This window comes from Scyliorhinus torazame, chromosome 3 (genome assembly GCF_047496885.1).
Source record: "Scyliorhinus torazame isolate Kashiwa2021f chromosome 3, sScyTor2.1, whole genome shotgun sequence".
Classification (NCBI taxonomy): Eukaryota; Metazoa; Chordata; class Chondrichthyes; order Carcharhiniformes; family Scyliorhinidae; genus Scyliorhinus; species Scyliorhinus torazame.
In genome coordinates, this window is record NC_092709.1 from 46,605,139 (window position 1) to 46,616,542 (window position 11,404).

Here is an 11,404-nt window from a genome sequence, read left to right on the forward strand (position 1 = left end):
TCACAATGTGCACCCCTTTCCCGACTTTTCCATTGGACTGCGGATAGTGCGGACTGGAGGTGACATGCTGGAAATTGTATGACCTGGTAAACGTAGACCATTCTTGACTGCTAAAGCACGGGCAATTGTCGCTCATGATGGTGATTGGTATGCCATGCCTTGAGAACGTCTCCTTACAGGCCTTGATGATGGTCCGAGAGGTGAGGTCCGGCAGCTTCAGCACCTCAGGGTAATTCGAGAAATAGTCGATGATCAATATGTAGTCGCGACCATTCGCATGAAAGAGGTCGATGCCAACCTTAGACCACGGAGAGGTCACTATGTCATGCTGTTGGAGCGTCTCCTTTCTCTGCGCTGGCTGGAACCGCTGACAGATAGCACAGTTCAGGACCATGTTCGTGATGTCCTGGCTGATGCCGGGCCAGTAGACAGCTTGCTGGGCTCTGCGTCTGCACCTCTCGACGCCCAGGTGTCCCTCATGGATCTGGCGCAGCACCAAGCTCTGGAGACTGAGCGGAATGACAATCCTGTCCAGCTTGAGGAGGATGCCATCAATCATGTCATCCTTCACATTGTAAAATTGTGGGCACTGCCCTTTCTGCCAGCCATTGGTGAGGTTGTGGATGACGCGCTGCAAGAGGGGGTCTTTGGCTGTCTCATCACGGATGAGAACTACTGTCGCCGGGAGAGTGCCAGCACACAACTGCACCTGCGATTCGATGTGCTGGATGATCTCCAGCGGCTCACTGGGCGAGGTGACGGAGCGGGACAATGCATTAGCAATGATGAGCTCCTTGCCAGTTGTGTACACCAAGTTGAAGTCATACCTCCTAAGTTTAAGCAGGATTCTCTGCAACCAAGGCGTCATGTCATTCAGGTCCTTGTGGATGATGTGGACCAGAGGCCTATGATCTGTCTCGACAGTGAATGTCGACAAGCTGTAGACATAATCATGAAATTTGAGGATGGCGGTGAGAAGACCCAAGCACTCCTTCTCAATCTGAGCATATCTGGTTTCAGTGGGCATCATCGCCCTTGATGCGTAGACTACTGGTGCCCAGGATGATGTGTCATCTCGTTGAAGCAACACCGCACCGATGCCATCCTGACTCTTTGTCTCCCAGTCCGGGTCGAAGAATGCCAGGACTGTGCAGCTTGGCTTTCAACTCCAGCCACTCTGTCTGGTGTGCCGCCTTCCACTCAAAGGCAGTTGACTTTTTCACCAGGTTGCGTAGGGCCGTGGTGTGTGTGACCATAATTGGAATGAACTTGCCCAGGAAATTGACCATACCCAAGAAGCGCAGCACCGCCTTTTTGTCCTCAGGGACCTTAATCGCCTCGATGGCCTTGATTTTGTCTGTGTCCAGGCGCACACCAGGCTGTGAGATCTGGTCGCCTAGGAACTTGAGCGTCGATGCGCCAAAACAACATTTGGACCTGTTTAACTTTAGGCCGTTAGCATGTATACGGCGGAATACCTTCTGGTAGACGGGACACATGTTCTTCAGGGGTCGTGGACCATATGATGATGTCGTCTACGTACACACAAACTCCTTCAATGCCTTCCATCATCTGCTCCATGATGCAATGGAATATCTCCGATGCCGAGATGATGCCAAATGGCATGCGATTGTAGCAGTATCTGCCAAAAGGCGTGTTGCAGGTGGAGGGCCTTCTGCTGGACTCTTCGAGCTGCATTTGCCAAAATCCCTGTGATGCATCCAATTTGGTGAAGAAACGCGCGTGTGCCATCTCACCCGTGAGTTCCTCCCGCTTCGGGATGGGGTAGTGTTCCCGCATGATATTCTTATTGAGATCCTTGGGATCAATGCAGATGTGCAGGTCCCCCGAAGGCTTCTTTACGCACACCATCGAGCTGACCCAGTCAGTCGGTTCGGTGACCTTGGATATGATGCCTTTTTGCTGAAGATCCTTGAGCTGTGCCTTCAGGCGCTCTCTCAGTGGAGCAGGGACACGTCGTGGTGCGTGGACCACTGGCTTGGCATCAGGTCGTAGCAGAATCTTGTATTAATACGGCAGCGTGCCCATCCTGTTGAACACATCTGGATACTGGGCGAGGATGTCGTTGATGCCGGTCTGATGATCCACATGGATGTTGTGGTGTAAACCCGTTGAATGAGGTTCAGCTGCTTGCAGGCGTGTGCACCTAGTACTGACGCCCTGTCCGGCTTAATAATTTTAAAGCGTAACCGTGCTTGTGTGTGTCGGTTGGATACATGCAGATGGCAGGATCCCAGTGCCGTGATGGCATTCCCGTTGTAATCCAGGAGCTTGCAGGCAGCTGGAAGGACCGTGGGGGGCTTCCTAATGCGTCTGAAGTCTGCCTGTGAGAGGAGGTTGGCAGAGGCACCTGTATCCAGTTTGAACTGGATGGGGCAGTGGTTGACCTTCATCACTGCTCGTCATTCCATCCTCGGAATCCACAGCTAGGATTGACTGGACTTGCGATGAGTCTGGTGTGGCATATTCACACATTGTAATAATGCCCACACGTTAGGCGTTGTCCAGGCATTCATCATCTGGATCCGCTTCACTGCCGGGATCAGAATCCTGTAGGCGTTGCTGCACACTCCGGATGCACCGTTGTCGGAATTGGGAGCGCTGGCTCCTGACTAGTGGTGCAGATCTGCACAGGGCTGCATAGTGGCCTGGCTTCCCGCAGTTTAAACAGCGTCTGCCTCTTGCAGGGCAGTGTTTCTTTAAAGGGCGGTGCCACAGTTCGAACACGTCATGACGTCGGCGTCCTGATGCTCTGTGCGTCGTTGCACATGCGCAGGGCGGTTCTCAGACGTCGGCACCTGCACAGTGCGGGTTTCGCCCGCTTCGTTATCCCGTTCGTATCGCGCATGCATCAGGCCCCGGGAAGAGCGTGCAAAATGGCCGCTTTCGTCAATGTTGAGGCACTGCATCCGTGAGATGGCCTGCACACTCTCCGCCTCGTGGGAGGCTACTTTATAATTTTCTGCCATTTTGTACTGGGAATAGCGATTTTCAGCGTGCTCATGCACTGTGCGTGTTTCAATCGCGACTGGCAGGGTCATCTGCTTGATTTTCAGTAGCTGCTCTCTCAGAGGATCAGAGTGAACGCCAAAAACGATTTGGTCTCTGATCATGGAGTCAGTGATATCCCTGAATTTGCAGGATTGCGCTAGCAGTCTAAGGTTAGTTAAATATGAGTTGAAGGATTCGTCTTTACCTTGCAATCGCTGCTTGAATATGTAGCGCTCGAAGATTTCTTTGGTGTCCACCTCACAGTGGCTGTCAAACTTGTCCAGGATGGTCTGAAACTTTGTCTTGTCTTGGTCTTCGGTGAGGTGAAAGGAGTTGAATTTTTCCAAGGCGTGACCACCCGCTGTGGTGAGGAAAAGAGTTATCTGCCGTGCATCAGACACACCATTGAGGCCTGATGCTTCGACGTAAAGCTGAAATTTCTGCTTGAATGTCCGCCAGTTGGCACTGAGATTGCCGGAGGTCCTGAGCTGGTGAGGAGCCGGAATCTTTTCCACTGTGCCGGAATACATTCACTGGTCGTCACGGATCTTGCTGAGTTGAACTAACTAGATTGAACAGACTCCTGGTATCATGTTGTGGTATGTAATTTGGAATAACACAAGCTGCCACTTGATGCAGTTTTGAGCAAAAGATGCTCCAGACTTTGAAGTGAGTTCAATGTGTTTTATTGAACTATCAGCACAGTTCCCAATGAGTTCAACTCTCTGCTAATCTAAATGTAGTAACTCAGTCTAACTGAACCAGCCTTGCTCTAAGCCACGTGCTGGGGTGTGATGCTAAGGATACACCCTGTCTCACTCTGTAGATGTTGGTCTGTGGAAAGAGGCGGGGGTGTGAGTGCCTCATCCCTTTTATAGTGAGATGCCACCCCTGAGTGTCCTGACTGCTCATTGGTTGTGTCCTATTCTATGTATTCATTAGCTGCATGTTTGCATATCATGACAACCCACATCGGATGAAGCAATGTAGTATTAATCATAGAATTTACAGTGCAGAAGGAGACCATTTCACCCATCATGTCTGCACCAGCTCTTGAAAAGAGCACCCTACTTAAACCTACGTCTACACCCTATCCCCATAACCCAATAACCCCACCTAACCTTTTTGAACACTAAGGGCAATTTATCATGGCCGATCCACCTAACCTGCACATCGTTGGATTGTGGGATTAAACCAGAGCACCCGGGGGAAACCCACGCACACACGGGAAGACTCCGCACAGACAGTGACCCAAGCCGGGAATCGAACCTGGGACCCTGGAGCTGTGAAGCAACTGTGCTAACCACTGTGGCCCTAACCTTAACCCTAACCCTAACCCTATTGCGGCCCACAATAATATAAGTGGGTTGTTTAAGAGTCTGCTTCAAGAAGACCTGCCAAAGAAGAACCAGGCAATGTGCCTGAATGACTACCATCTGGTGGCCCTGACATTGATCGTAATGAAGTTCTTCGAGAGGTTGGTCATGAAGCACATAAACTCCATACTCCCAGGATGTCTAGATCCACTGCAATTTGCATACCGCCGTAACCAGTCCACAGCAGACGTCATCTCCCTGGCCCTACACTCACCTCTGGAACATCTCGACAACAAGGACTCCTACGTCAGACTCCTATTTATTGACTAAAGCTCCGCCTTCAACACCATAATCCCAGCCAAGCTCATATCAAAGCTCCAAAACCTAGGACTTGGCTCCTCACTCTACAACTGGATCCTCGACTTTCTGACCCATAGATCACAATCATTTTGAATAAACAACAACACCTCCTCCACGATTGTCCTCAGTACCGGAGCCCTGCAAGGCTGCGTATTTAGCCCCCTGATATACTTCCTATACACACACGACTGCGTGGCAAAATTTGGCTCCAACTCTGCAAGTTTGCTGATGACTCGACCGTAGTGGGTCGGATCTTGAACAATGACGAGTCAGAATACAGGAGGGAAATGGAGAACCTAGTGGAGTGGTGTAACGGCAACAATCTCTCCCTCAATGCCAGCAAAACTAAAGAGCTGATCATTGACTTCAGGACGCAAAGTACTGTACACACCCCTGTCTGCATCAACGGGGCTGAGGTGGAGGTGGTTGACAGCTTCAAATTCCTAGGTGTGCACATCACCAAAAATCTGTCCTAGTCCACCCACGTCGACGCTACCACCAAGAAAGCCCAACAGCGCCTCCACTTCGGCATGTCCACACTGACTCTTACCAACTTTTAAGGTGCTCCATAGAAAGCATCCTATCTGGCTGCATCACAGCCTGGTATGGCAACTGAATAAAAGCCAATTACTGCGGATGCTGGTATCTGAAACCAAAAAGAAAATGCTGGAAAATCTCAGCAGGTCTGGCAGCATCTGTAGGGAGAGAAAAGAGTGAACGTTTCGAGTCTAGTGACCCTTTGTCAAAGCTAACAGACAGAGAAAGTGGGAAATATTTATACTGTGGCGTGAGAATGAAAGATGAGTCATAGCCACAGAAACCAGGGAAACGGGGTGCTAATAGCCACAGAAACCAAGGGGAAAGAGTGATAATGGCAGTCCCCAGAGAGGACAAAAGATGTGAAAGGCCAAACAGCAGAGAAACTAACATCAGAGGGTGAACTGCAATGTGGGGGAGGGGAAGGGGGAAGCAAAGAGGAGAAAGGGTAAGGAAAGGTGAATAAGGTGGGGGGGGGGGTAATATATATTAAGAAAGACAAGAAAGAAAGAAATGGTAAAAGACAGTTAAAGTGAAATAGGATGAAAACAAATGGGTCGAGGTGGGGTAGAGCTAATCAGCTGAAGTTGTTGAATTCGATGTTGAGACCGGAAGGCTGTAGCGTGTCTAACCGGAAGATGAGATGGTGTTCCTCCAGTTTGCGTTGAGCTTCACTGGAACATTGCAGCAGACCAAGGACAGACATGTGGGCATGGGAGCAGGGTCTTTTGTTAAAAGTTAAAATGGCAAGCAACGGGAAGGTCAGGGTCCTGAATGCGCACAGACCGAAGATGCTCAGCAAAGCGATCACCCAGTCTGCGTTTGGTCTCTCCAATATAGAGGAGACCACATTGGGAGCAGCGAATGCAGTAGACCAAATTGACAGAGATGCAAGTGAAACGCTGCCTAACCTGGAATGAGTGTTTTGGGCCTGGGATGTTAAGCATGGAAGAGGTAAAGGGGCAGATGTTACACCTGCGATTGCATGGGAAGGTGCCATGGGTGATGGGAGAGGTACTGGGTATGGTGGAGGAGTGGACTAGACTCTCTCGGAGGGAACAGTCTCTTCAGAATGCTAACAGTGGGAGTGAAGGGAAGATGTGTTTGGTAGTGGCATCACGCTGGAGTTGGCGAAAATGGTGGAAAGTGGCTAGTAAATCCCCTAGTCGCCACATTCCAGTGCCTGTTCGGGAACACTGAGGGAGAATTCAAAATGTCCAATTCACTTAACAAGCATGTCTTTTGGGACTTGTGGGAGGAAACCGGAGCAGCCGGAGGAAACACACACAGACACAAGGAGAATGTGCAGACTCCGCACAGACAGTGACCCAAGCTGGGAATCGAACCTGGGACCCTGGTGCTGTGAATCAACAGTGCTAATCACTGTGCTACTGTGCCATCCAAGTATTGTGGCTACAAGGTCAGGTCAGAAGTTGGGAATTCTGCACTGGTAACTAACCACCTGACTGTCCAAAGCTTGACCATCTTTTACAAGGCACAAGTCAGGAGTCTGATGGAGTAATCTCCACTTGCCTGGATGAGTGCACACCATCCAGGACAAAGCAGCCTACTTAATTGGTGTCCCATCCACCACCTTAAGCATTCACTCATTGTACCAACATCTAAAGAACAATTACACTCACCTTGCCTCTGGAATTTAACTCTTTGATCCATGTTTGGAAAGGGATCTAATGAATCGTGGAGCTGAGTGCCCCTGGTGGTACTGAAGCAATGTTTTGGTGAGCAAGTTATTGCTAAGTAAGTGCAGCTTGAAAGAACTGTCAAGACACCTTCCATCACTTTGCTGATAATTGAAAATAGACTGATGGGGTGATAATTAGTTGGATTGGGCAGTCCTGTTTTTTGTGTACAGGAAATAGTTGGGCAATTTTTCACATTGCTGAGTAGATGCCAGTGCTGGAACTGTACTGAGGAAACTTGGCTCAGCGGTGGTTAGTTCTAGTGCCAAGTACTCCAGCTGGAATGTTGTCAGGCCCAAAGCCTTTGCTGTCTTCTTACCACGCAGAGTGAATCGAATTGGATGAAGAGAGACATCTGTGATGCTGAGACGAAAAGGATAGCTGACCCATGTGAACACCATTTGCAAGTTCCCTTCCAAGCCTCCTAATTTGGAACCATATACCGATAAGTATGTCGTGAGGGAAAAAACCTGGAACTCTGCCCCTAACAGCACTTTGCTTGCACTGACACAAGGTGGAGTGCGGCCATTCAAGAAGTCTGCTCTGCACCACCTCAAGGGCATTTCAGGATGTGCAATAAGCGCTGATTTTGCCTGTGATTCTCACATCCCAAGAAATAATAAGAAAACACCTAAAAATGTGGTGTCAAACTGGTGAAGCTACAACACAGGTCTATGAATGTGCTAAATATTGGAAACAGCATGTTGTATGCCGAGCTAAGCAATCCCACAACCAATAGATCAAATCAAAACGCTGCAGTCCTGTCACATCCAGTTGCAAATGGTGGTGGACAGTTAAGCAATAAGGGAAGGAGATCCTCAAACATCTCCATCCTGAATGATGCCAGATCTCAGCACATCACTGTTAAAGACAGGCTTTATGATTAGGTAAAGTGGAGTCAAATGACTCTCCTCTTCCCCCATGCCTCATTTGACCATAACATGTTTTTTTAAAAAAAGGATATTCTTGCCAATTCAGGAATAACCTTTCGTGTGGTTCAACTGTAAGATTCACAAATAGACAGATTTCTTTGAATTAAACATTTCAAGTCACTGGAATGTGACTTCAGACTTTTAAAAAAACAGTGGTTTCAAGCCAGTAAATGAATAAAGTCATTGTTGTAAAGTATGGCGTTGTAACACAAGGCTGAAACATTTGCAACCATCTTCAGTCAGAAGTGCATTCTCAGTGATCGTGGCAGCCTCCGGGGGTCCCCAGCATCATGGAGGCCAGTCTTCAGCCAATTTCATCCACTCCCTGTGATACCAAGAAATGGCTGAGCACACTGGGCACAAGAAAGGCTATGGGCCCTCATAATAACTCGGCTGTAGTACTGAAGACGTGTGCACCAGAACTAGCTGTGTGCCTAGCCATGCTGTTCCAGTACAGCTACATCACTGGTATTTGCCCAAATGGTTGAAAAGTTGCCCAGGTATGTCCTGCCCTTAAAAGGCAAATTCAATACTACCTCCTCAACCTGCTCTCAATCATCAGCAATGAGATGGAAGGTGTTGTCGACAATGATGCCAAGCGGCACTTACTCAGCAATAACATGCTCACTGATGCACAGCTTGGATTCTGCCAGCTCCACTAGCTCCAGAGTTTATTGCAACATTGATTCAATGCGGATCAAAGAGCTGAATTCCAGAGGTGAGATGAGAGTGACTGCCTTTGATATCAAGACAGCATTTGAGTTAGGATGGCATTAAGAAGCCCTAATAAAAGTGAAGATCATGGGGAAAATCTCTACTGACTGCACACATATCTTTTTTTAAAATAAATTTAGAGTACCAAATTTTTTTTTTCCAATTAAGGGGCAATTTAGCGTGGCCAATCCACCTACCCTGCACATCTTTGGGTTGTAGGCCTGCGACCCAGTCAGACACCGGGAGAATGTGCAAACTCCACACGGACCATGACCAGGGGCCGGGATCGAACCCGGGACCTCGACGCCGCGAGGCAGCTGTGTTAACCACTGCGCCGCCGTGCTGCCCTCACTGCAGTCAGACCTACCACAAAGGAAATGGTTGTGCTTGCTGGAGGCCAATCATTTCAGCCCTAGGATGTTGCTGGAGGAGTTCCTCAGAGCAGTATTCTGGGCCTAACCATCTTCAGCTGCTTCATCAATGGTCTTCTTTCCATTAACAGGTTAGAAGTGGGGATGTTTGCTGATGAAGTCACATTTCCATTCACAAGTCCTCAGATACTGAAGCAGTCCATGTCCAAATTTAGCAAGACCCGGTCAACATTCAGGCTTAGGCTGATTAGTGGCAAGTAACATTCACACCACACAATTACCAGACAGTGACCATCTCCAAAAAGAGAGAAACTAACTATCTCCTCTTGACATTCAACAGCATTACCATCGCTGAATCTTCCTTGCAGGCGGCACGGTAGCACAGTGGTTAGCAATGTTACTTCACAACCCGGGTTCAATTCCCGCTTGGGTCACTGTCTGTGCGGAGTCTGCACTTTCTCCCTGTGTCTGTGGGTTTTTCCCGTGTGCTCCGGTTTCCTCCCACAAGTCCCGAAAGACGTGCTTGTTGGGTGAATTGGATATTCTGAATTCTCCCTCAGTGTACCCGAGTAGGCACCGGAGTGTGGCGACTAGGGGATTTTCACAGTAACTTCATTGCAGTGTTAATGTAAGCCTATTTGTGACACTAATAAAGATTATTATTATTCACCAATACCCCGGAGGTTGCCACTGACCAGAAAGCTGACTGGACTAGCCATGTAAATACTATGGCTATGGCAGGTTAGAGGCTGGGAATTCATTGTCAATGCCAAATGCGAAAGAGAACTGACCACTGATTGTAGTTTTTAGCTGGAATTAGTTTCTCCATTTTGCCACCATTAAAGAGTGGCGATAACTATAATCGGAATGGAAATATCCTGTAAGATCTTCTGCTGTTGTGAAAACAATTAAAACTTCTGATTCCAAAACAGATGCTGCTTAACGCACGCAACAATCTCCCAATATCGAGTTCCCAGTTCTGTATTTTTTAATCATTCAGTCAAAGTAATGAAAATAAACGTTCAGAATATTTATTTTCCATTTGCCAAGAACACTTTGAGATCAGAGAATGGTGTGATATTGATTTCAGTTACTGAGTAAAATTGAAGCATATAATTAGATATAAATAAAATTATATTGCACTGGTCGTTGAATAGGAGTGTGCTTTAAGTAAATTCCCAGTCTAAAATCAGTTAAAATTAGATGTACATTGAATCATATGGATGAGATATGTAAGAAAACATGGATTTTAAGATGGATAAATATAAAATGATGGACTTTTAGCAAAAGGGTTGTACAACTACTAATAGTAACAGTGCAAGAACCCACAGAAATTAATATTAGTTCCCGTGATTTCCAGTGTCCGAGATGTGAAAGTCTTGAGGGTGTTTCCTTTGTGGCAGAGTTTATTCCCGATAGGTTTCTGGTTTGAGATGACAACATGAAAGTCCTTGAAATGAATGACATTGCAATATAATGGGCTTTCAGTGCTTAGACTGCTTGGCAGGCATTGATCAGAGGCTTTGTGGAATTTAGAGATGGTAGCTGACTGCTTGGTCAGCTGGAGTGCTTTCCCTTGATGTTAAATCCTCAGTCTGCCTATGAGGCCAAAGATTTAATGTTAAAACTTTCCAAAAGGCTTGGGTCATATGATATGATCCATTCATAGTTAATTGCAATTTATCTGGTGTTGTAAGACTTCTTACTGTGGCCACCCCAATCCAACGCTGGCACCTCCACATAATTGCAGTTTAACAATCAGTTTCAGTGCTTTTGGCCAGAATTCTATTGCTCTACCTTCGGAGAGGTGATATGGCTATTTGTATCTCGTCCGGTATAATGAATTTCAATCTGTCTCTTTTGTGATAGTTCATATTGGTGAGTCAGTTTGTCTTCACTTCCTCTGCTTTCTATAATTACAAAGGGTCTGTACAATGAGGTGTGAGATTCCACAGGCTGAAAGAGGAATTATTTTGTTCTTGTAACTCCTGTTGAAAGCTTCCAGAACAAAGGGCCAATCCTGCGGTCATGTGACTTTTAGCAGCCACCATCTTTTTTTTGGTTGAGCAGAAAGTAAATTTTCTAAAAATGGTAAAAATAAAATGTTGGATGTTTTTCATGTCATCGGGATCCAACATGAGCAATAAGTGGGATTCAGTTGGAAGGCTGAAATGAGGAAACGTTTGTGTAGGATTGTCGACTCTTCTCTTAAAGAGATCGGCTTTGGGAGTCATGTGAGTTACTCACTGTAGAATTCACAGCCCCTAATGGCCCGTGAGAAGGGTACAGTATTTATATGGCTAATCCAGTTCAGTTTCTTGTCAATGGTAACCCCCGGGATGTTGATAGGTGGGGATTCAGTAATGGTAATGCCATTGCGTGTCAAGGAGAGTTGGTTAGATTCTACGTTGTTGTTGAAGATGATCATTGCCTGGCACTTGTGTGGTGCGTATATTACTTAC